Here is a 26595-nt window from a genome sequence, read left to right on the forward strand (position 1 = left end):
TTGATTCCCCCACCCCACCACAATGCTCTTGCGATTTGGCATTGTGTTCTCAAGGACAGCTTTCAATTGTTAGATATTCACGCCGCAGTGTTTGGCAGTCCCCATAAACCTCATTTATGAACCAGGGGCTGAGTCTGGAGTGATATATAAATATCAATATGATTCATGTCGATTTGATAAATGGCAGAGGCTTGATATATCAGTGCAATTCCACATGTCCTACAGCTTTATCTTTCTCCCCTCCCATGTAGTGTTGAAATAATATCCTCCCTGGTTCCCAAGCAGTGAGGACACAAAGAATTGCCACAGGGGTTGTCTGTGTAAACAACTGTACAAAGAAGAGCCCACACAATATGATGCAATAAGCAAGTGCGCTTGAAAAACTGAAACAACAAAGGGCCTTTTATGAAACCTTAAAAATTAAAAAATGAACCTTAAAAAATAGGGTGTAAGCTTTTGTGGACCTGAGCCCACTTCTTCAGAGGTGTGATGTGTTCAACTATGCTGGAAGCTATATATACATATGGAGTGGAGAGAGAAAAAGAGAGAGGAAAGCAGTGAGGTCAGAGGGAAAGGAAATGTTCACACACATATGCATATTGGCAAATAAAAATATGTAAAATGATTGCACTGACTATTCAAAACCATTGTTGATGTTGAAGGGTCTGGAGCAACTTCCTGTTAGGTAAGGTGACAAAAATTGCCCTTTTTAGCTTGGAGGAGGTGGCGAATAACAGAAAGATGATAGAAATGAGTAAAATTATGAATGTGGATGGAGAGAGGTTTTTCTTCTTTTATAATTCTACAATGTGGGGCCATACAACAAAGATGAATGTTGGAAGCTTTGGGGCAGACAAAAAAAAGAACTTTTCCCACAAAGAACATAGATCAACTATGGAATTGACTCCAGCAAGTGGTGGCCATCAAGGTGGAGGGCTTTACATATGGATTAGACAATAAGGCTTTCAATTGCTATGAGTGATGAGGGCTTTGTTCTGCCTCCACTGTAAGTAGCACTATGTCTCTGAATGCCAGTTTCTGTGAATCACAAATGGAGAGAGTATGGTTGCACTCTGGTCCTGCTTGCAAGGTTGCCATAGGCATCTGGTTGACCAATGTGAAAGCAGCATGTTGGACTAGATGGTCCAGTGGCCTGATCCAGCATTATCTTCTTGTGTTCTTATGACGGTAATGCCCTGGCATTTTCATTGCAATAGGCTAACACAGCTACCCCTTATAGACCATACATGGTGACTACCAAAAGCATCTTCCTCTTTTCTCCTTTCTCTCCCATAATATTTATACATTACCCTTTCCAAAAATGCATGATGTGATTTCGTTCATTATGTCATGGCTATATTCTTTCCTGACTCGGTTTCCTTTTCCTTACTCAGTTGCATTGGTTTCTGTTTGTAGGGGCAGAGAAACCTGCAATAGAAGTAGGTGGTCCTGAGGGAGTGAGAAGTCCACAGACCTGCTCAAAGCTCTTGGTGCACCATGGCTGAATGAGATCTCTGGATTTGGACCACTCAAGTGAGTGGGATGCGGGTGGCGCTGTGGGTTAAACCACAGAGCCTAGGACTGGCCGATCAGAAAGTCGCCATTCAAATCCCCATGACGGGGTGAGCTCCCATTACTCGGTCCCTGCTCCTGCCAACCTAGCAGTTCAAAAGCAGATCAAAGTGCAAGTAGATAAATGGGTACCGCTCCAGCGGGAAGGTAAATGGCGTTTCCGGCACTGCTCTGGTTCGCCAGAAGCGGCTTGGTCATGCTGGCCACAAGACCTGGAAGCTGTACACTGGCTCCCTCAGCCAATAAAGCGAGATGAGCGCCACAACCCAGAGTTGGTCACGACTGGACCAAATGGTCAGGGGTCCCTTTATCTTTACCTTACCCAAGTGAGTAGAGGAACAAAAGGTTGCATTGCTCAGTGCTCCTATTCAGTATGTAGCCAACCAGCCAGTCAGTCATGCCTTATATAGCGTGTTCTCACTAAAGGAGAGCACGTGTTGCGGATGGGGACGGTCAAAGCACCCTGTTGTGAATGGGGCAATTGGAGATTAAGGAGCCTGACGTGGAAGGCTGGTTGCTGGGCAAAAATGGATGTTGCAAATTTAGGGGTGGGATTAGAGACTATTTAAGAAGGGTCCTCAGCAGGCTACTTTCTCTTTTGCTGTGGACATCGGATCTGATCGGACACAGTAAAGGACTGGTTGTATTTTAAAGCTTTCTTCTCCCCTGTTTTGTCCTTCTTCCTTTGATTTATTTGATTCGGTTTCTTGTTTGTTTTTCTTATTTATTCTACCGCGTTCCCCTTGGCCTGGGCCCTGTAGGTGAGTGACCGGGGGTGGGTGCCCGACCCCGGGCGACTTACGGCCCGGTTCATGGCCGAGGCGCTGGGGGGGGTCGGCGCTTTGAGCTCGATTGGGTGACTCCTGGCCCGATTTAGCCCGGGGTTTTCCAGGCCCCTGGGGGACGTTTTTTGTTTTATTTTATAATTTCCTTTTACCATCCGGCTTTATTCCCCCCCCCACCCCAGTGCGTGTGTTTGCTTACCTGAAGGGGTCCTTCTTCCCGCCCGGCCTTAGCCGCCGCCTCCTGCGCGCTCCGGTGCGCTCCGGCGCGCCTCACGTGGCCGGCCGGGGCCGATCTGCAGGAGGCGCCGCAGGACGCCTCCGCAGGGGCCTACATACGGGTGGGCCCATTCCGGCCTTCTCCCGGCGTTTGGAGGGTGCGGGGTGGCCGGAGTGGCTTGTGGCTGCGCACTGGGACGCTTGTCGGCTGCTGGAAGGCCCCCCCGTCCTTCCCTCGTCGGGGGCGGCGGGGTTTTTTGGCGCGCTGCGGCGCGCGTGTTGGGGCTGAAGCGGCAGCCAGAGGTAGGTGCCGAGCGGGCACTGCTGCGCCGCGGATCACGCCCGGTGCGCCTGGGGCCGGCTTGGGCCTGGTCCGGGGCCTGGGAGTGGGCCTCCGGTAGAGAGCGGGCCGAGGGCCCTCCATTTTAGGCAGTCCTGGCGGGAGCGCCATTTTCTGCTTTCACTCATTGTGTGCTGGCCTCTAGTGGCCATTGATAGCAAGTACAGCTTTGCTAACTAGCCTTGGTTTCAGGTTGCGCCACCTGCTGGCGATTTGCATGTTTGCAGCCTAACGTAATAAATAGAATAATTTCACTACTAGTCTGTTGCTTGATTGTAAACTTTGTTTATTGTTGCTTGCGTTAATTGTTAATTTCTGTTTCTACTGGTAGTAGGTATGGCTCCTAAAAAGAAGACGGCAAAGAGGCCGGTTTCTATGCCTTCGGCAAAGCGGCCTATAAAGGGCCCGTCTCAAGCCTTGCGTTCTCCTGAGCCAAATCAGTCGCTGAGTCGCCTCCAATCCATGGTCACTGGTCTGGCCAGTGACCCTGCTGCATTGGCCCGGGTCGAAGCTGAAATGGATGGCCTGTTACACCGCTGTTCAACTCCGTCGACTTCTACGGCAAGGCAAACCCCTCCTGCTGGCGCAGCCTCTTCGGTGTCGTCATCTAGTGAAGAAGAGGGAGTGATTGGAGCATCCGGGGGTGTTTCACCTGATACCTTGGCCCAGGCCCCGGGCTTACCTGTGTCTCCGGTGGCCACACGAAGGGGTCGGGCTGGGGCCAGGGGTACGGCCAGGAGACGGGCGTCTGCTCGCATTAGAGCAGCGCAAGCAGCTCATGCGCCATCCCCTGCAGCTGGGCGGTTAGTTCCTGGTCATTCACAGGTTGTTTCTTTTCAGTGTGTTCAAGGTACTGCTCAGCAAGGTGACGTTTCCGAGTCTTCAGTGGAGGATAGCCTTCTTCCACCCCCGAAAACTTCTTCGGGGGGACATCGTCGCCGGAAGAAGAGCTCCAAGAGGCGTGCCAAGAGGAGTCGGCGAGACGTTTCGTCCTCTTCCTCAGGTACCTCATCTTCGACTTCAAGCAGTGAGGAAGAGGCTTCTCTTAAGCTCTATTGGGGCTTTGGGGAGTCGACAGGGCTCCCAAGGTGGGCTTGGGAGCGCAGAGCAAATTCCCACAGGGCAAAGTATGGGGCAGTACAGGATTGTCGAGATGGGGTTTTGGTTCCCGATGTGAAGGTTGCCACTAATTCGGCTAGGGACCTTATACCCGGTGCCCACTTGGCTACCAAGCTGCGGTCCAGGATATTGGACGGCCGTTATGTTGACATTTTCAGCCTGGCCCCGCCCCTAGAGGGTCAGGACCCCCAGGAAAAGGGCTCTGCTTTTAAAAAGCGGGCGGTATTGGCAAAAGTTGATAGGACATTTGAACGGTGGTTGGATAGCTTCCAAGTTTTCGCTGGAGTTGTGTCCACAGCTTATCCTAGGAGATCTTTGCATTTGTGGGTATATTTATCGATTGTGCGTTCGGCCTTCACGATGGCTGGGGAATCTGCTGCAATATCGTATGATGAGAATTTTAGGCGCAGGGCAGCTAAGATTCCCACGGCTCGTTGGGACCGGAAGGATCTAGACGTATGGACTACGTATGTGGCGCCACGTATTGACAAGAAGGTTGCAGAATCGCAGAAACTTAAGGCCGTTCTCCCTAGGGTGGGCCGTAAACTGTTTTGCTGGGATTTTAACAAGGGTACCTGCTTACGTCAATTTTGCAGGTTCTCACACGCTTGTGAGAAGTGTTCAGGGAACCATCCGGCTACAGCCTGTATGGGGGGCCGTCGTTCCTTTCGGAAAGGGGGGGCTCCCAGCAGCCCCCCAAAGCCTCCTCCCCAGCCCCAGCTGCAGGAGCAGCAAAGTAGTGTCTTGTCCTCTTTAGCCTATACTCCAATACGACTACAGCCGCTGCTGTCGTTATTGCAGTCGTATCCAGACAAGAAGTCTTCGTCTTATTTGCAGGAAGGTTTTTCCTTGGGTTTCAGGATTCCGGTGGTCTCTACCCCGGTGGCAAGGAACCCTGCTAACCAAAAGTCGGTTAAGGACATGCCGGAAGTGGCTCGCAAGAAAATTGGGAAGGAGCTGGCTTTACATCGTATGGCTGGCCCCTTTGCTATTCCCCCATTTCCCAATCTGCATATTTCACCATTGGGTATAGTTCCTAAGAAAGCTCCGGGGGAATTTCGCCTAATTCATAATCTTTCACACCCTAAGGGCTCATCAGTAAATGATGTCATTCCCCCGGAGCTTTGTACGGTGAGGTATTCTTCCCTTGATCAGGCGATCAAGATGATCCGGAAATTTGGGTCGGGTGCCTTACTGGCAAAATGCGACATAGAATCGGCTTTTCGACTGCTTCCTATTCACCCTGATGACTTTTGGTTACTGGGCTTCCAGTTTGATGGGAAATTTTACTTTGACAAGGCCGTGCCTATGGGCTGTTCGGTAGCCTGTGCGGCTTTTGAATGTTTTAGTTCCTTTCTGGAGTGGGCTTTGCGCAAAAGGACGGGCTTGGGCGGTGTCACCCATTATTTGGATGATTTTTTATTGGCCTCAGCTAGTGATACGGGGCACTGCGTTGTGCTGCTGCAGGCCTTCGCTAAATTAGCGGAAGAGCTGGGAGTTCCGTTAGCTGCGGGGAAGACAGAAGGTCCTTCTACGCAACTGACTTACTTGGGCATTTTATTAGATACAGTGGCCCAGACGTCCAGGTTGCCGGAGGATAAGATACGTGCGCTTAAGGGGGTCATTGAAGAATTGCTGCCCTTGAAGAAGGTTACCTTGCGCCAGCTACAGTCGTTGCTGGGGCATCTGAATTTTGCCTGCAGGGTGGTCGCCCCGGGGCAACCATTTTGTTCACGTCTGGCCAGACTCATGTCTGGTTTAAGAGCCCCGCGGCATAGGGTGCGCCTTTCAGCACAGGTGAGGGCTGATCTTCGTATTTGGGTGGAATTCCTGGAGGAATTCAATGGGGTGTCTTTGTGGCAGGACACTTTGAACCTCCACACTGATTTTCAGGTACACTCTGATGCAGCGGGGTCCTTGGGGTTTGGCCTGTTCTGGGATGGTAGGTGGTGTGCTCAGCGCTGGCCACTAGCTTGGCGTGGGGAATCTATAACTCGTGACCTAACTTTTCTGAAGTTCTTTCCCATTGTAGTGGCCGTGCACTTGTGGGTCGAGCATTTCAGGGACCGGCGAGTTTGTTTTTGGTCGGATAACCTGGCGGTAGTGAACGTGCTGGCCAAGCAGTCTTCACGATCCCCTAGGGTATCAGCCCTGTTGCGGGCCTTTGTGTTACATTGCCTGCGTTCTAACATTGTATTTTCTGCCAGTTTTGTGCCTGGTGTATCTAACGAGATTGCTGATGCTCTGTCCCGTTTTCAGATGGAGCGGTTCAGGTCACTGGCGCCAGAGGCTCGAGACCGTCCGGAATTTTTCCCGGATCATCTCTGGAACCTTGGCAGAACTTAGTTTTACAGGGAGTAGCAGCGTCTCTTGCCCCCTCCACCTTGAGGTCTTATCAGAAGGCTTGGGATGATTTTTTACAGTTTACAGGACAGCCGGTGGTGGGGGGAATTGGTGGACCCCATTCTTCCACCCAGGTGCTACAGTATTTGGCACAGTTATATCAGAGGCGGCGGGCCCATAGAACGCTGAGACTGCATTCTGCAGCAATTTCATTTTTCAGTAAGGCATATTTTAACAAGGACCCTTGTGATAAATTTGTGGTAAGGAAGGCTCTTGAAGGGTGGGGGCGGCTTCGCCCCCCCAGGCCAGTTGCCAGGCGCCCCATCACATTTCACCTGCTGACTAAGATGCGCAGTAAGCTTAGGGGCATCTGTTGGTCCAGGTTTGAGGCTCGGTTGTTTTCCGCAGCCTTTTCTCTAGCCTTTTTCGGGGCTATGAGAGTGGGTGAGGTGGTACTAGAGCCAAAACAGGATGGGGGCTCTAGGGGTCTGCTGTGGCATGACGTGAGCTTGTCTTCATCTGAAGTGCAAGTCAATGTCAGGAGTTCAAAAACTGACCAGCATGGAAAAGGAGCGGTGATCCGTCTTCCTGCAACTGGGGAAAAGGGACCTTGTCCTGTTAAGGATCTTAGGAAATACTTGGCCTTGCGTCCACCAGGTCAGGGCCCATTGTTTATTCATGAGAATGGGCATCCACTGGCTCGGCACCAGTTCACCAAGGTGCTGCGGAAGGTTATAGCTGCCTGCGGCCTCAAGGGTTCTGAATTTGCTCCTCACTCCTTCCGGATTGGGGCCGCAACAACGGCCGCTCACTGGGGCTTATCGGTGGAAAGGATCAAGGACTTGGGACGGTGGAGGTCTGATGCATACAAAGGTTATGTACGAAAATAATGTGTGGTGTGTGCTGACATTTCTTGTTTTCACCCTAGGACCAGCTGCTATACGCGTCTGGATGGTGGGGCACAGTATTGTGCACTGGGCTGCTAGCAGAGCTCGACAGTCCGGATTGGGTGATGGGCTTGGCCTCCCGCAGCATGTGAGGGTGTCCTGGATCTCCAGAAGGGGGATGCTGTGGAAAGAGTTTCTACCACTTATGCAGAGACGTGTGCTGACAGAAGGCCCTCCTACGGCGATTGTGGTGCAGCTTGGGGAAAATGATATGGTTTCCTCTTCTTGTTTTGTTCTACGGGCTGTTATGTTGGAAGATTTGAGGGAATTGGCGGCCATGGTGCCTACGACCAGGATAATTTGGTCACAGTTGCTCCAACGCCGAAAGTGGCGGGGTAGCCCCTGTTTCGCAGCAACTGAACGGGTTCGGAAGCGGATTAATTCTGCTGTAAGTAAGTTGGTGGTTGAGTTGGGTGGGTTTGTGATTCCGCACCCTCTGGTTACGTTCAAAGCCACTGAATTGTTTATGACGGATGGGGTTCATCTGTCATCAGTTGGGAACGATGTTTGGTTAAATTCGGTGGTGGAAAAGTTGAGGGTGTGTTTGAGTCTGTGAGTGGTTGGCGGCGAGCATAAGGGGCTCGAATGGCGGTTAGGCATTGGTTTAAATTGGTTGGTGGAGGGGTATGGATTGGCTGTGCCTGCCCCTCCAATGCTGGCGCTGCATGGGAATTCCGTTAAAGGAATTCAGGGGCTTACCATCCTTTTGTCCAAACCCCTGGAATCGGGTTTGGGCCGTGTAAGACCCCTAGGAGCATGCAGGGAGAAGCTGAGGGTCTGTGTCGCAGCTCCAGTTATCCCTGTACTTGTTCCTCCACACTGGCTTTCGCTGGAATCCGAAAGCCAGTGCTGTCCCCAAGGCGGTGGGGGACAGCTAGTCATAACCAATGCCTAAGCAACCACTCACTATTTGTATGATAATAAAGTTGTGGCCAAAATTATGCCAAAAACCTTAAACAAAAATTATGTGTGTTGTGTGAGTTATTGGGGAAGGGTGTTTTGGGGGACCTCAGCACGCAACAGGATACTCCATTCCTTTCCTCCTGCTTCCATTTTCTGTTCAACCCACAAGACACTCAGTATTCCATGGCCACTAAATATGCCCTCGTTGGGCTGTATATTTGGAGAGGTACAGCCCCTTGGGTTTGTTTCTCTAAATAACTATTCTTTTTCTTTATCTGAAACCTTGGAGTGTGCCACTGTTTCATCCAAAGTTATAGGACATTCACACATTGTACAAAAAAATAGAACATTAGCAGCAATAAAATAAGCGACTAGGAAGATACTGCTGGGCATATGCTAGCATACTTTGGCTTCATCTTCAGCATTAAAAACAAGATCAATGTGATACTATAAGATCCTTCTTCTCCCTTGGGTCAGTTTCCTGATTAAAATTCCTCCCCTCAGTTGCTTTTCCTGGGAGTTTTGTCTTTCTCTTCCTGGCTGATGGTGTGTGTTGTGGGTACTTTTGACAGGGAAAATGCACCAAGCAGGAAAGGGAAGGTTGGAACCCCCTTCCCCTCACTGCTGGTTTAGTCAGACCTGGAGCACCCTCTCCTCCGACTCCTGCCACAGCTACTTTTCTCTTCTTGTTTATTTTTGTGATGTTTTGCCTAGTATGTCCGAGCATAGAAGGCCCCTCTGGGGTCAGAAAGAACAATGGCGGCTGAGTGAAAGCAGCTCGGAAACCTGGTGGCAAAGAGACCAATTTACAGGTCATCATCAGGGAAACAGAGACTCTGCTCATTGCCATGGCAACAACTGCCGTGGGACTAGGTTTCTGTTGGTAGGACTTTGCAGAATTCAAAGCCCGCGACTAAAATCTTGCCATAAAAAATTCCTAGGGTTGTATTCTCTTTTGCAGTAATACCCTCTCAGCCCATACACATACAGCCTCCTTCTCTTTGGCTTTTGACCTTCCAGCAAGGGATTTGAGTTTAAAGTAGATGCAAGGAAAAGAAATAATAAGCAATGAAACAAAAACAAATCGCACGGTAGAATTCAGAAATCTAGCAATAAATAGTAGAAAACGGTAAATAGTAGAAAAAGATTGGAATCCTTTCCAAAGTAGAACTTGAAGCAAATCCTCAGGCAAAACAGATGCAGAATTTTGAGGAAAGCCAAACAATCTTGAGTAAGACAAGCAAAAACAAAAACAAAACCCTGCTCAGTGGGAATTTTTGCACACCTTCTAGTTTAAATGAAATGTGAAGTGAAATTGTAAGACTTTGTTTAGACAAAACGTTTGAGGAATTTTGAAGGAAGCTGAAAGTTCCCTCATGGCTTACAATGTTTATGAGAGGGCTATTGGGTTGTTGTTTTTGTTTTTATTAGGTATTTTGTGGTTTTATATCTTGATTTTATTCTGTGATCCACCCTGAGACCCTTGGGTATAGGGTGGTATATAAATGCAATAATAATAATATTAATAATAATATTGTCTCTGAATAAAGCTGTAAAATAGAGCAGTAGTCTAAAAGCCTCTGTGACAACCATTCCCACTGAGGGCTACACCCATCATTTCTGACTTTATCTGCTGCCCAGGTGGACATGGTTGTGGGGCAACTTCAAGGCCCACCACCTCTCTCCTGATGGTTCTTTACCTTTAAATCAGGCTTCAGATAAGAGGATGCCTTCAAATAGGGGCCTGTCCTCCAACAGCCCTTCAAGTAGAAGACTTGTAGAGGTACTGTACTTCAAGTAGGAGACAAGAAGGAGGAGGAGGAGGAGAGTTTGGACTTGATATTTTGCCTTTCACTCCCCATAAGGAGTCTCAAAGCGGCCAACAATCTCCTTTCCCTTCCTCCCCCACAACAAACACTCTGTGAGGTGAGTGAAGTGTGACTAGCCCAAGGTCACCCAGCAGCTGCATGTGGAGGAGCAAACCCAGTTCACCAGTTCACCGCTCTTAACCACTACACCATGTCGGCTCTGTAAAGACTCTGTAAAGCAGTACCCATGGCTATCCTCCATTCTTGACACGCTATAATGTGAGACAGGAGAGGTTGGTCATAGAATCATGGAGTTGGAAGGGCCCCAAGGGTCATCAAATCTAACCCCCTGCAAGGCAGGAATCTCAGCTAAAGCATCCATGACAGATGGCCATGGTCCATTAGGGAGAATGTGGCACTGCCCAACAACCTTTCATCTGGCCCTAGGTGTCCCTCATCTGCCCGCATTCTTCCTTGCAGCCTGGGGCAATGTGCTCTTCTTTAGCTTCAGTGCCATCCTTGTAGAACTCAGCAGACCTGAGGAAGATGGAGGCAAAACTAGAATTACTTGAAGCTGCCTGTCGCTGTCTCCAGCTGCTCCTAGTCCCCCCAGTCTCAGTGGGCACCAGCTACCACTGTTGTGAGAAGCAGCCCTTATGCGAGAATTTACTACCCCCTCCTCTGAATTATCTGAATCAAAGGTCAACATGGAATGTTAACAGGGTTTTTTTGTGGTGGTGGTAGGGGAGATTTTCAACTTGTTCTTCCTGGTGTGTTTCCTAGAATTCATCAAGTGCAAGTTTGTCTTTGGCTCCTTACAGACACAATAGCTATAGTTCAGTGTTCCCTTTCATCACCGAATACAATGATGCGTTCTTAAAGAAGTTGACTTCTGCCTGATCATGTGAATGAAATAATAAGTACATCAAGCGAAGGGCTGGAGCTACTGGATGCATAATAAGTGACTGCAGATGAATGCACTGCATTTGAGAAGTTAATTAACAGAGTTGTGTAAAACAAAATTACAATGAGGATATAAATGTAGCTGAATTTAAAGTTTAATTTAAATCTAATGAAACAGTTGTGATTGTGAACTTCCCTCCATTTTTTAAAACTATGGTCCTAAACAGCCTGAGCGCAGGTTTCCCAAGGGCAAAGGGACTCATGTCTCAGTCTTCACTCCTTTGAAACTCAAACACAGACCCCCTAAATTGACAATAATCATAATCACCATGCTTCTCACCCTCTAAGTTTCAGTCAACCATCATCATAACCCAATTGGCAAGCCTGGGAGCTTCCTCATCCATGCCTCTTCCAAACTCCATTAATGTGTGGCCCCCAAATTTTGGATCCCCCCAAACTGATGCCAAAGTTTGGCACTAGTTTTGTGCAAAACTTTGGCACCTGTTTGGAGTCAATCCGACAAGTTTGGATTTTTTGACCTTAACTTGTTACCTTGGTTTGCTGTGTCAAATACACAGTTTGGAAGGCAGCACAAAATGCAGGGTTCATGGCACAAAACAGCACTAAACTAGCGCTAAACTTGGGCATCAGTTTGGGGGGTCTGAAATTTTGGGGTCACATGTTAATGGAGCTGCCCTTCCACACCTCTGCATTTGTCATTTTAGGTGCTTGCAGGTCTTTATCAGTTTTTTGACTGCCAAATTACATCTTTTTAGGAGCCAGTTACAGGGCTAAAGTGGTGGCCACTTCCCCAGTGATGGAATCCTACCCTATTTGAACCCTGAATACTGCATGGGAGATAACTATATGTCCGGTTTCCATACATGTGTTAATCATTGATTCTGGGCTATTACATTTAGGCTCCCTACAACTATTGGCACCTGAGCAGGAACACTGACTCCCAGATCAACCTGCCCATTTTTTAAGGCAGGTGTAGGAAACCTGTGGCTCTTCAGATGTTGTTGGACATCAGCATACATCAGCTTCAGCCAGCATGACCAGTGGTCAAGATGATGCACGTTATGGTCCAGTAACACACAGAGGGTCACAGATACTCTATCTATGCTGTAAGATCATCTGCCAAGTTATGTCTCCATGTCTCTCACCCATCAGAGGCACAAAGATAATCTACAAGGGAGGAGACTTTCTCAGTCATGGTGCCCCAGATGTTCCCCTGGCACCAGCAGTGGTGTCATTTAGGTGCCAAGAAAGAACATTTTTTTACTTACCGTGCCTAGTTTAGTTGATTTGATTTAGTTGATTTAAATCAACTGAATTAGGATTTAGCTGATTTAATTGTGCAAGTTGTAGGCTGCAGTGATAGCCAACTTATCTGGGAGTGGAAGACATGCATAAGATTATATTGTGGGTCTGTTTTAAGAAGTTTTCTTGCTGCTCTCTCTCTCTCTTGAGAGCCAGTGTGGTGTAGTGGTTAAGAGCAGAAGTCTCGTAATCTGGGGAACCGGGTTCGCGTCTCCGCTCCTCCACATGCAGCTGCTGGGTGACCTTGGGCCAGTCACACTTCTCTGAAGTCTCTCAGCCCCACTCACCTCACAGAGTGTTTGTTGTGGGGGAGGAAGGGAAAGGAGAATGTTAGCCGCTTTGAGACTCCTTAAAGGGAGTGAAAGGCGGGATATCAAATCCAAACTCTTCTTCTTCTTCTTCTTCTTCTTCTTCTTCTTCTTCTTCTTCTTCTTCTTCTTCTTCTTCTCTCTCTCTCTCTCTCTCTCTCTCTCTCTCTCTCGTGTGTGCTTATGTTGCACACTTCCCAGAAATCTTATATTATGATGGACAGTTTTAAAATGGGTTTTTAAAAAGCAAACAAACAGTAAATACAATATAACCTATGGCATGCTATTCTTTTCTTTTCCATTATTGGCATTTCTTCTGCATCACTATCTGAAATAACTAGTACTGGTCTGAGCAGTAAAAAAGAAAGCAAGTCAGTTTTCTACATACATGGAAATAATTCCCTCCAGGCAGGCATATTCAGAAAGCTGTGAAATTTAAATCTTACTGTCATAGAAATATCCATCTAGACGCTCACCTCCTTTGTGTGAAAACATCTTTGTACTACTTTTCTTTTTTTTAAATGGAACAGAATAATTCAACAATTTGTATTGCTGGTGAAAGTGCAGCTCCCCTCTAGGAAGGTGAGGAGAGGTGGGAAGACAGAGCATCTTTTTAAAACAAACAATCTATTTAACACCAAAAGATTCATTCGCAGCAGAAACCACTTTATTTTTTAAAAAAATAATATTTATTGCTTTTAAAGATTACAAAAAAAGAAAAGAAAAGAAGACAAAAGAGAGGGGGAAAAGACAATATAATACAATATATAGACAATACAAAACACAACCTAAACCCATTAAACTAAACCCATTAAACTAAACAAAACAAAACCCAATCCCTAACCCTAAATAAAAAACAAAACAAAAACAATTAAAAAACATACATCACACCTTTTCCATACTCTATCCTTCATTCCCTTGTTTCCTCGATTTCCTCTCACCTCCCTTTTTTGTATTCCACTTCTATTAATTGTTTCAGTAAATCCTTTCAATCTTTCTCTATTTTCTATCATATTGTAAATAACATATTTTTTAACCTTATTTTCCATTAAAACTAAAATACTTATATATGCTTAACACCTTATAACATTTCTGCTAAGGCCACAAAATATCATTCCACCATTTTTCTATCACTGATTAATTTTACAATATTTCTATATATAAACTTTAAATTTTCCAATCTTCTTCCACCATCTCCTCTCCCTGGATTCGGATTCTGCCAGTCCTTCCCGTCAGTTCCATATAGTCCATCAACCTGGAGATCTTATGTCCGAGGCTGTGCTGGACCCGGGGGAAAGGTACCGTGAGCATAGTCTGAGTCCACATGAAGAGGGGCGAGGTCCGGGGCGGAGAGCCGGGCGGGGAACAGGAACGCTGGAACAGGAGGCCGAGCAGGGAACAGGAACACCGGATGGTCAGGAACAGGAGGCCGAGCAGGGAACAGGAGCACCGGATGGTCAGGAACAGGAGGCCGAGCAGGGATCAGGAACACAGGAAGGTCCAAAGCCAACAACGACGTTGCTCCCGCAACCTGGGACCGGGCTGACTGGGCTTTTATCCTCTTCTAAGGCCAGGGGCGGTCCCGGCCCCCAGGAGCCCCGCCTCCTCTGGCCTTAAGGCGAGCACTCCTCCTGGGAGCAACCAGTTCCCTTCGCCTCTCTGCCCTAAGCCTCTGCAGATCAGGAGAGGCCGAAGGGTTACTGGGCCCTGGAGGAGGCTCACCTGTAGCCACTGAGTCCTCAAGCCCCTCTGGGGCCAGAAGGGTTTCACCTGGGGCCAGCTCCTGGTGCTCTGCCACAGGTGCAGGCTCTTCAGCATCTAGGCCTTGCCCCAGTTCAGCCGGCCCTGGAGGCGGGGACTCCTGTGCAGGCTGGGATTCCTCTGGTTCATCCTCTGAATCGGAATCCCAGGCCATCACAGAGGCTCTTAACTCTTTTCCAGGTCCCTTCTGCAGGTCTTCTTCATATTCTTTAATGCTAAAGAGCAAATCTCGGGAAAACTCCAACCTAACAATACTTTTATTCCTTCTGGACAGGTCAGCCAAATTTCCATGGTCCATAAAGTGTTTCAGGACATGTTTCAGGATTCCTCCAGATCCAAAGGCCCCCAGAACTTCAATCTCCTCCAGACCCAAGTCCATGTCCCAGAAGTCAGATAATCCCTGCATAGAGGGATCTTTCCAACTTTCCTTCTTCAGTCCGAGCCGGGATCCGATCCTCAAAATCTGACTTTTTCTAGATTCAATCATAAAAGGCCTCAACTTGTAGTCCTCATTTTGCTTCTGTAAGACTAAGGATCCCGCTTGTATTACTTTAGGTGCTTTCACCTTCTCCTCCACAATTTGTCCTGCCAAAATAGATTCCTGTACCAAGTCCTGAATTATTTCTGTATTGGTGCTCACTTTTTGTCTCAAATTAATCATTTTCTGTTCCAAGTTATCAATTTTAAAAGTCATGTCATCCGTCTTCTTATGAAGCTGTTCCAGCGAATAGCTTATCTTACATATTACAGTCACTATTGCTTCTCCTGTCAACATTTTTAAATGGTCCAAGGTCAATCTCTGGTTCTCACAATTCCTTATCTTGCAGCTGGCAATTCCCCAGTTACACTCCTATAACAGTTTCAAAAGCTCCCTCTAGAGGGAAACAGTCTCCACTTGTATCAATCCTTTCAAACACAACTCAAACCATAAAAATAGTTTCAATTTTCAGTTACTTTTCCTCCTTTTTAAATGCAGAAGGACAATGGAAATAGTATCTTTCTCTTATTTAGCTGTCAAATATGTTCTGTTCGCAGTTAATGAACTCTTTCTGGCTGCCCGTTTCCAAGTTCAGAGCAGTGGTAATTTCATTTTTCACTCTCTCCTGCAGGCTCGCTAGGTCCAAAATTTCCCCCCTCTTTTCCTGCTTCCAAGGGTTTTTTTTGTAATTTTAACCTATGGAAATTTAATCCTTTGCCAAAAGCTTTCAAAGACTTTAGCTTGTAACGTCTTTGCTTCAATCTATTTACAAAAGTGGAAGGTGGACTTCCTATTTAAGACCTTCCCACTTTGATGCCAAATTAAGATATGTAAAGATCCAATTTTCCGTTCTACTCACGGGTGGTTGTTTAAAGTCCAATTGTCCACAGGAAAAAGTCAGTCCTCTCCGGCAACAGCAATGCGGCTTCACTCCGTGAAAGAAACAGTCAATTTGAAGCACCACGCCACTCACCCCACGTCGCTCCGGATCCCCAAAACAGGGTTTCCCCGCGAGTAGGGGAGGTGCAAAAGGTGCCAGCCGAATCCCAGGTTCACAAGCTTCTCCCGCTTGTGATTTCAGTGGGTCTCCGCCTTCGCCGTGGCGGTCAGACCCTGCTTTCCACGGAGCAAGTTCCTCCCAATCAGAGGAGCTCCGCCATTGCCGGAGGCGCCAACCCGGAAGTCCACAGCAGAAACCACTTTAGATATGAGAGTTGATGCAGATGACTTGGTATTAACATTACAGGAGCCAGTCTCTAGTACTAAAAGAGTGTTAGAATTAATTTCTGACTTTGGTCGGGTGGCGGGATTTAAGCTGAACAAGCAAAAAACTAAGGTTTTAGCAAAAAAATTGACAACTACAGAAACAGATGAGTTCCTGAAAGAAACAGAACTAAATGTGGTTAAAAAAGTAAAATACCTAGGGGTGTATCTGACCTCCAAAAATTTGAATTTGTTTAAAGATAATTACGAGAAATGTTGGTTAGAAATCAAAAGAGATTTGGTCAAGATTGAATACATGGTCAAGATTGAAACTTTCCTTGTTGGGCCGAATAGCAGCTATAAAGATGAATGTATTGCCGAAAATGTTATTTTTGTTTCAGGCCCTATAGATCGTGGACAAGGGGGAATGTTTTGGAAAGTGGCAGAAGGATATTTCCAAGTTTGTTTGGCAGGGCAAAAAGCCCCGAATAAAGTTTAAAATATTAACTGATGCGAAAGAAAGAGGGGGATTTGCCCTGCCAGACTTGAGGTTATATTATGAATCTGCAGCCTTCTGCTGGTTGAAAGATTGGATCTTACTGGAAAACACTGATGTCCTAGATCTGGAAGGGTTTGACAATGCTTTTGGGTGGCATGCATATTTGTGGTATGACAAGGTTAAAGTGCACAAATTGTTTAAAAACCACATTGTCAGAAGAGCGATTTTGATGGTCTGGACAAAATATAAAGACTTATTGGAGAGCAAGACTCCGAGGTGGCTCTCACCGGTGGAGGCCAAGGCACGTAAGAGACTTAACATGGAGGCCCACTGGCCTAAATATTGGGAAATAATTGAAAAAATTGGAGACAATTGGAGGTTGCAGAGCTTGGAAAAACTAAAAAACAAGGTGCGAGATTGGTTGCACTATGCACAAATTCAGGAGGTTTTTAAAGTGGACAAGAAGGTTGGATTCCAGGTGGAAAAATCGAAATTAGAAACAGAACTGTTAGAGCCAAAAAATAAATTACTTTCGAGAATGTATAACTTGCTGCTTAAATGGAACACTCAGGATGAGACAGTCAAATCCGCCATGATAAAATGGGCGCAGGATTTGGGGCATAACATTATGTTTGAAGACTGGGAAAGGTTATGGAACACCGGAATGAAATTTACGGCATGTAGTGCCTTGAGGGAAAACATTATGAAAATGATATACCAGTGGTACATGACCCCAGTCAAGCTGGCTAAGATATATCACCTGTCTGACAATAAATGTTGGAAATGTAAAGAGGCGGAAGGGACATTCTTTCACCTCTGGTGGACTTGCCCGAAAGTGAAGGCCTTTTGGGAGATGATCCATAATGAACTAAAAAAGGTACTTAGATTTACCTTACCTAAAAAACTGGAGGCCTTTCTTCTGGGCATAGTGGACCAGAGAGTGTTTAAGAAAGATAGAACTTTTTTTATGTATGCCACTACAGCAGCAAGGATCCTGATTGCAAAGCATTGGAAGACACAAGATCTACCCACGCTGGAGGAATGGCACACGCAGTTGATGGACTACATGGAACTGGCTGAAATGACTGGCAGAATCCGAGACTTGGGATAAGAACCAATTGAGGAGGACTGGAAAAAATTTAAGGACTATTTGAAAAAACATTATAAGCTGTACGAATGTTAAAAAATGCACCCTTTAGGAAACTCTAGCTTCAGCAATGGTAAATTAATGAAATGGAAATTAAGGCACAAGAAGTCAGAGGTAGAATAATGAAATAACTTTATTGTGTTTAAATGAAAATGTATAAGATTTGGGTTATAACATCTTTGAAATTAGGAAACATGATAAAATGAAGGATACAATAAGTACTGAAACAAGTTAACAAATTGCTGATGTTCTGTATCACAGAGAATGCAGGGTTTGGAGGATGTGGGGAAGTCCACTAGATGTGTTGGAAAAAAAGAATATGGAAATTTGTAACTTTTTTATTTTATTTTCTTATATCTGTCTTCTATTCTTTTTTTCTGTATTTCATAAACTTAATAAAAATATTATAAAAAAAATAGATATGAGAGTTGAAACAATGGCTCAGATCACAAGACTGATCGTGATTATTAATTGCAGCTTTCCTTTCCCTCATGGGGCCCCGGGCAAATGCAAAACGCTGTTGCTTGTTTCATAATGATTGGATAATACAACACAAATTCTGTACCAGTTGTGCAGGTTGTCGGTGTGTTTCCAGACCCAATTCACGGTGATGGTTTTGACCTTTAAACTATTTGGGACCACAGTTCATGGACTGCCTAAAATACAAGCTTGTCCAAATATTTAGATCTGCCTCAGAGCCTCTGCTCATACATCAACTCAGCTGATGGGTACAAAAGACTGGGTCTTTTTGCTGGTGGCCCCCTGACTGTGGAACTCCCTTCCCACCAAGGTTCTTATAGTCTGAACATTGCCAGGGTTACAGCTACAGCCTCTCTCCTTTGGGCCACTTTCTCTTAAAGGCTGTTTTCTCAGAATTGGTTCTTTTAGTGTAGATGGTTCTGTTGGTTGGGTGGTGATTTATAATGATGATTGTAAACTGGTTTACCCGGCATGGGTTTTTAAACGATTGCCACCATTGTTTTATATGTGTACTGTGTTATGATTTTGTGAACTGCCCTGGGTGGGGTATGACACAAGTTACTTGACAAATAATTAACAGCACAACCTTAACCAGAAGTCCTATTAATTCAGTAGGGTTTGCTACTAGGAAAGTAGGGGCAGGCTCACAAACTTAGTGGGCAATTAATTACAGAACAGCCCAAACCTAAACTGGATTGAGCAAATTTAGAAAAGCAAATCTTGGGCTATCCTAACCGAGTTGAGATTCACCAAGGGCTATTCCAGTATAGCTCCATCATCCCAGCTCAGCATAACTTGTTGATGGCATTTTACCATTGTACTGTTGAGAGTGTATTAACTTATGGTCTCTGTGTGTGGTTTGGGGGCTGCACGGTCAGGGGAAAAACAATGCTGTCCAGGGTTGTAAAGACTGCAAAGAGAATAATTGGGTGCACTCTTCCCACCTTGGATCAAATCTATGCTTCCAGGGGTCATAAGAAAGCTGCAGAGATAGTGCAAGATAGTGCACACCCCAGAAATGATCTCTTTCAGTTTCTGCCTTCTGGAAGAAGGCACAGGGTTATAAAGACTAGGACTAGCCACCTGAGAAACAGTTTCTATCCAAATGCGATTTTGGTTTTAAATACAGTGTAAGGTAGTCTCTATGGGAGTATATTGTATTTAATTATGGGGAATCAGAGTTTTTAGGGGGCTAACCAAGCTGGGATAGCTGGGATAGGGCTTTTTGGTTTTTGAATGTCTGGTGTAGATTTTTTCAATTTCATTGTTCTGTATGGGACAATGATAATAAAGATTATTGTATTGTATCATATTGTAACTTCCCCAACCCAGTTCAGGCAGGCATACACTGGCATAACACCCTCAACCCAGCTGAGATGGTGGTTTGGCGGGCAGAACTTACACTCAAAAATAGAACATAAGAAGAATCAGCTGGATCAGGCCAATGCCCCTTTAGTTGAGCATCCTATTCACACAGATCAGAAGCTTGTGGGAACCTTGCAAGCAGGACCTGAGCACAAGAACTCTCTCCCTTCCAGTGATTTCCAGTAACTGGTATTCAGAAGCATTTCTGCCTCCACCAACTGAGGCATAGTACAGCCATTGTTGTGGCCAGTAGCCTTCAATAGCTTTCTCCTCCATGATTTGTTCTAATCCTCTTTTAAAGACACCTTGATTGGCTGCCTCCTGTGAGAGGGAGCTCCATTGTTTACCTCTGCAGCAAGGGAAGACTTCCACTTACACCTATTCCAAACCTCTTTCAGTTTAGTCACATGCCTGGCTTCATTTTCCCTCTGCAAGGCTTGAACCAGCTCAGCTAAACAGGAGCAGGAGTAATTCGAACTGAATTAATTTAAGACAGGTATAGGCAAACTCAGCCCTCCACATGTTTTGAGACTACAATTCTCATCATCCCTGACCACTGGTCCTGTTAGCTAGGGATGATGGGAGTTGTAGTCCCAAAACATCTGGAGGGTCGAGTTTGCCTATGCCTGGTTTAAGACAACATAAGTTATGACAGCTTCTTGTATTTAAGATTGCTCTGTAAACAACTAATTAGTTTCAGGCTCTATCTGGAACCTAAGCTACATTTTCTTCTCAGTAGATTCCAGACTCTTTTAATACTCAATGCTAGGAGGAATCAAGGACATTCCCCCTTTGAAATGTTGTGGGTAGCAGGTAGGAAATGAAGAAATTATTGTCTGTAAACTAAAATGAGAAACATTAATATTACTTCAGGCTGTTGGGTTTTAACCTTATTGGTAATTTGGTGTTCAATATTCCTAACTTTGATTATACAATACTGACTTTTTCTTTTCTTTAGATTAGAGGGCTAAAGTTGAAGCACTGCTTTCCTTTCAAACACTGCCAACAAAAGTGATTACAGACGTATTAATTATCCTTGGTTATGTAAATATTTGTGACATTGAGTTTGATATAACAAGGACGGGCATTAGAAGCCATTGAGATTCTTGCAACCTCGCTGTTAAAATGTAAATGTCTCTCATTCTGCAAAGGGGAAAATTAATTTTAGTGTTAGGCAAGCTCTCCTCAGCTAGACTGGGAATCAGCTCAGTACTGGTGAGCGTTCTGGTAAGTGTTCTGGGGCAAAGAGTATTTGTGTATTTTCCAAGATTTCTCTGCTAGGTTATAACGTTGGACGCATGCTGATGGTACAGATGCATTTTACACGGGCATTCTTGAATTTCGTCTACAAGCACCCCACCCCCTTGTAATTTGGTTTACTGCCTTACACCTACTCCATGCCAACAGCCACAGTGGAAAATGACTTGGAAATTTGATTGCCTCTTGCTACACAAACACACCTAGGAATAAGAGAGGGTTCCAGTTCTGGAGATGGAATGTTACTCCTGAAATGTTCTCAAGAACATTCAAGAAAACTGATGGATCCAAACACAGAAAATACTTACCAAACATAAGAGCATCTTGGTTGGGTTGCCTGATCTCATAGTTCACAACATTCTACAAAAGTATAATTGAGAGAAAGCAGTTGGCGCTGTGGGTTAAACCACAGAGCCTAGGACTTGCTGATCAGAAGGTCGGTGGCTTGAATCCCCACGATGGGGTGAGCTCCCATTGCTTGGTCCCTGTCCCTGCCAACCTAGCAGTTTGAAAGCACGTCAAAGTGCAAGTACATAAATAGGTACAGCTCTGGCGAGAAGGTAAATGGTGTTTCCGTGTGGTGCTCTGGTTTGCCAGAAGCGGCTTAGTCATGCTGGCCACATGACCCGGAAGCTGTACGCTGGCTCCCTCGGCCAATAAAGCGAGATGAGCGCCAGAGTCGGTCACGACTGGACCTAATGGTCAGGGGTTCCTTTACCTTTACCTTTAGTTAATAATACTTTGGGGGGGCAGATGGACTATGATTTGACTTCAAATTAGTTGGTCTCAGGGATGCTGGACACCACCTATCCATGTACACTTGATTTAAATTGCCACACATCCTTGTACTTACCTAGGATGCTTATCTGTCCTCCCCTCGATGCTTTTCATCTTCTCCTTCTCTGTCACTTATTTTAAATTTCTTACCACCTCAGGATCAATACTGTCAAGTAAAGGTTCCTGTGTTAGGACCTGTTTGGAAACAACAACACAGAGAAGGAAGAACTTGTCAAGTGCAAGGATGTTGCACCAGATAATACTCTTGGAGAAAGCTTCCAAATTTTGTTTTTCTCATGAATGTTCTCCTAAATGGCAAGAGCTCATAAAAGTGTGGTGTGTATGTGTAATTTCATGCAATGCTTTCCTGTTTGCTCTGAATAAACAGTAGCAAATGTTCCTGATTTGCTGGACAGAGAGATCAATTAGTCAGCTGCATGAGACAGCTGGTACACAATGTTCCAATCATAGGAGTTTCCACATATATATATATATTTAATTTAATTTCCCAATACAGCAGAGAATGAAGTTATGGATCGGATGCGGCTATTTTACTGTTGCAACAGGCTTGTTTGTTTTTCCAAGCCTTCGTTAGATGCTTCCTCGTAAATTGCATTGCCGTGTTACGGTATCTCATTATCCTATATTAACAGAACACTGCTAAATAAATGTTGGGATTATGCAGCACACGCAGCATGCAGAATGAGGCAGCATATTGAGGGGATGTGTTTATCCTAGATTTACAGCAGCAAAGTCTAAGAAATATTACATGTTCCAAAATTACTGCCAATTTTTTTCTGGCCGCTGTACTGCAATTCAAAGCTATGCCCCTGTTTAGGACATAAGTTAACAGGAAGCAGCAGCATTTAACAGACAGCCCAGCTATGAAATGGTTGATCACAGGTGGATGCCCCTGTGCCAATTCGATCCCATTAAAAGCAATGGCTACAAACCACATAGTTTGGCATAATTACTTGCCAACCCATGGTGCAGCTACTACGGTTATGGCTACTCGATGACTTGCTCCCAGCTTAAGCAGTTGGGATCCTATGCTCTGTCTCAGCAATAGTGTCAAAGGCACAATATAAGCATGCAGAAAGGGGAAAGGAGGTAAAACAGCAGCAGCACATTGGGGAATGGGTCAAAGCTCAGTAGCAGACCATCTCCCTTGCATGCTGAACGTCCCAGGTTCAATCCCCAGCATCGCCAGGTAGGACAGGGAATGTCCCTCATCTGCCACTTTGGAGAGCTGCTGTACAGAATACTGAGCTAGATGGGAAAATGCCCCAACTCATTACAAGGAAGCTTCCAATGTTCCTGTGTTATTGTCACTTGTACAGGTTGTGGCATTTGCCCGTTCATTTGAAAATGTCTGTACAGGGGGGGGAGAAAGGGTTAATAGGTAGACTAATAGAAAAGCCAGAGGCGGAGCCTACCTGTTTATAAAAGGGCTTAGCCCGAGCTTTAGTTAGTTAGTTAGTTGGTTGGTTGGTTGGGAAAAGGCAGTTGGGAAAGCAGTTGGCAGACAGATGGAAATAGAGAGACAGTTAGTGCAGTTGGTTCTTGTGTGAGGGGAGGTAGAAGAGTTAGAGACAGAATAAAATAAGACTAAGAGGGTAAAGGGTAAAAGTGTTTCAAATGCATTTAAAGTTTATTTGTGTTTGCAATAAACTTGTTGTTGTTTAGTCGTTTAGTCGTGCCCGACTCTTTGTGACCCCCTGGACCTGATCATGCCAGGCACTCCTTTCTTCCACTGCCTCCCGCAGTTTGGTCAGATTCATCCTGGTAGCTTCGAGAACACTGTCCAACCAGCTCGTCCTCTGTCATCCCCTTCTCCTTGTGCCCTCCATCTTTCCCAGCATCAGGGTCTTTTCCAGGGAGTCTTCTCTTCTCATGAGGTGGCCAAAGTATTGGAGCCTCAGCTACAATCTTCATTGTTAACTTAAGAACCTGACTGAGACTAAGTGATTTACCGGGGAGGACCTGGTTAGTGGCAGTGGATTAGCGGTGTATGGGTGTATGACCGGGGGTCCGTACGAACGCCACACAGGCCAACACCCAACAGCTATTACACAGAGAGGAAGGTGGATAACACTGTGTTTGACAATATTTTGGGTTCTTTTGAATATTCCACACTTGCAATGCACATTCTTTCAATACACTGCCTGCATGCAGTGCACTGTACTGTCTGAGCACAAATTCTGAAAAAACTGCTCTTTTGTTCTAATAATGATAAGGATAATGATATCTGAAAGTGACCTCCAACTGATGTTTAAGAGGTTAGCCATAGACCGGAGTTCTATCAAGGATTTCAGCCAAAAGTTTTCCAAGCAGGGCATGTACCTGCCTGCCTGTAAAGGTTGTGCCCATGTGGGCGAAAAGATAGGAGCCCATGCAGGTACCGAGAGACACTGGAGGCACCTGCTTCTTTTATCTTCTCTGTATGCTAATGATGCTGTAGGTGCTAATGGATGCTTTCTTAGAACACTTTCATGCATTTCTATAGCACAAGTGCCAATCAAGGTTGATTCTTTCTTTACAGAAATAGATAAAAGTACACCCAAGCTGTAGCACTGACATGTTTAGAAGTGCCAAACAGGGATAAAATCTGCTCTGATTTTCTTTAGCCTACAGTAGCTTTCACCAAGCTGGAGCCCTCCAGATGTTTTGTACTAAGACTTTGTGCAGTAGTTTTGGGAAGGCTGGCCTACAGAATTCATTGTCGTTCAAATACAAGCAAATCAATGTTAGCACTCTTCTCTCTCTTGCATGCAGAAGATCCCCAGGTCAATTCCTTGCAATTCCCAAGTCTCGGGATGATGAAACATCTCTGATTAAGATGTTGGAGTTACTTCCTGATGGCCTAGACAGCACAACTGGGGGCAGCCATAGAAAACGTCCCTCCAGCCATCTCAGCTAACCTAGCATCCATCAATGGTGGGATACAGAGAAGGACCTCTCCATCGGATCTTAGGGTGTGGGCAGGATGATATGGGAGGAGGTAGTCCTTTAGGAACCGTGAACCAAAACTGCTAAGGACTAACACTAAACCTATTGATCAAGAGATCTATGAAGTACATTTTACGGAAAACACATGGCCCCCATGAAGTGGTTGGGAGGCCTGCTTTAGCCTCTTATCAGAGCTGTGCAAGAAGAAGAAGAGGAGGAGGAGGAGGAGGAGGAGGAGGAGGAGTTTGGATTTGATATCCCACTTTATCACTACCCTAAGGAGTCTCAAAGTGGCTAACATTCTCCTTTCCCTTCCTCCCCCACAACAAACACTCTGTGAGGTGAGTGAGGCTGAAAGACTTCAGAGAAGTGTGACTAGCCCAAGGTCACCCAGCAGCTGCATGTGGAGGGGTGGGGAAGCAAACCTGGTTCACCAGGTTACGAGTCCATCACTCTTAACCACTACATCACACTGGCAAACAAGGAGTGCAGACTGGAATACACCCAGTGCTCCTTTGTGGCTGAGCATCATTGCAGATAACTTGGTGGCAGTACATCTGCAGAAGATTTCCAGTTAAATCCCCGGGATCTCCAGGTAAGGCTTTTATGTCCCATGTCTGAAACCCCAGAGAGCTAGTACACCTAATACTGAGCTAGATAGAAACATGGTATAGCCCAGTAGATGACAGCTTGCTAAGTTTCTCTGCTACCTTAACTTGCAGACCAGCCCCACTAGGCTGGTGGAGAAGCTCCAGGCTATCTCAGCTCCAGAGTTGAAAGACCAGGCTGAAAGCTCTGCCCCCTACCCCATAGATTGTCAAGCCAAATGGGGGTCAGTACAGTTTGTGCTTTTGCTCAGGCTCTGCTGTCAACAGGTTTGCGTCTCTCTCATGACTTCATTTTATCTCATTATTATTGGCTGTAGCCATAACAACAGGGAGGAAAAATGTGGCAAGTTAAAGATAGATGCTAATTATATATATGAAAAATTTCAACAGGTGCTTTATATAGCCGCCATCAAGCTTTATAATAAAAGCTTGACGTTAAAAAAAGAACTCAAAGAATTAAGAGCAGAAAGAAAATAGCCAATCACAGTGTTCCAGAATTGTGTCATGTAGTGCTACATGTTGTATAACAGTTTTCATCCTTTGGCACCAGGCTGCACAAAGTTAAGAAAATCATTACATTTAATAAGCTTCACATTTCTCATGCAATTTACTTTGACTACTTCATAGAAGGGCCACTGGCCCTTGGCTCAATGCTATGTGATAGTTGGCCTAATATGGATGGCAAGGAGGAAAGATGATGTGGGTGGGTAGGGAGATGGGATAGTCAGGATGTCCATTCTCTCCAGTAGCTTCAGAACAAAGACTCACTGCACCCAAGATGGAAACTTACAGATTAGTGTAACACTATATCTTTCATGTGATTTAAATACCTTGTGAATGAGCCACAAAGATATGAATGAACCCCACTTAAGGAGGTTAGGCCCCACTGTTAGGCTCTCTACTCAGCTTAAATGGAAATTTCTATGCCATGCTTCACAGCAGTGCTTTTTTCTTCTCCCAGGGTGTACTCAAGGGCACGCAGTACTGGCACCTCTCTCTTTTTGCTGTTAAAAAGTGTGACGCTTACTGTAACAACCTCATGGTGAGGACTGGCACCTATTTTTCTAGAAAAAAGCACTGCTTCACAGTATACATACAAACACATTATAGGGTTACTTCCCATTTCAATATACAATTAAACAATTATACTTAACAAGTATTTCTTCCAAAGAAAACACAATGACTTCAGCAGAGATATCACTCACAGCTCAACATTCAGTTAACAGAGACCAAAAAAGGTAACACTGACATCGTGTATATCCAAAGCTAAACTCGATGGCTTTTGAAAAGCAGACAACAGCTGGCGTTCTTTTTGTGTACAGGCACAAGTGGAAAACTTCCATATATGCTCATTTGTAGGTTTCAGGAGTCCAGATAAATGTGTTGTATAGCTCAGAAGCTATTCTTTAAGCCACACACTTATAACTTTGACATGAACATGCAGCTCACACAATGCTGTGGGTAAAAATGGCATACTATGGTATAAAACTAGGGCAAGTAAACA

The 26595-nt window shown here is 45.4% G+C and overlaps 2 long non-coding RNA genes across 2 annotated transcripts; both read right to left on the bottom strand.

The window, feature by feature from the left end:
* Positions 1 to 397: 397 nt before the first annotated feature.
* On the bottom strand, positions 398 to 20961 carry LOC310844009. The gene is made up of 3 exons (XR_014563877.1): positions 20895 to 20961; positions 13044 to 13141; positions 398 to 511 (listed from the first exon to the last, which is right to left on the bottom strand). It is a non-coding gene; the product is annotated as an uncharacterized lncRNA (long non-coding RNA).
* A 92-nt stretch (positions 20962 to 21053) lies between these two features.
* On the bottom strand, positions 21054 to 23201 carry LOC310843944. Its single transcript, XR_014563810.1, has 3 exons — positions 22971 to 23201; positions 21611 to 21729; positions 21054 to 21117 (listed from the first exon to the last, which is right to left on the bottom strand). It is a non-coding gene; the product is annotated as an uncharacterized lncRNA (long non-coding RNA).
* Between the last annotated feature and the right edge of the window lie 3394 nt (positions 23202 to 26595).

Source organism: Podarcis gaigeae, assembly GCF_964106915.1.
Source record: "Podarcis gaigeae genome assembly, chromosome: 4".
Taxonomy (NCBI): domain Eukaryota; kingdom Metazoa; phylum Chordata; class Lepidosauria; order Squamata; family Lacertidae; genus Podarcis; species Podarcis gaigeae.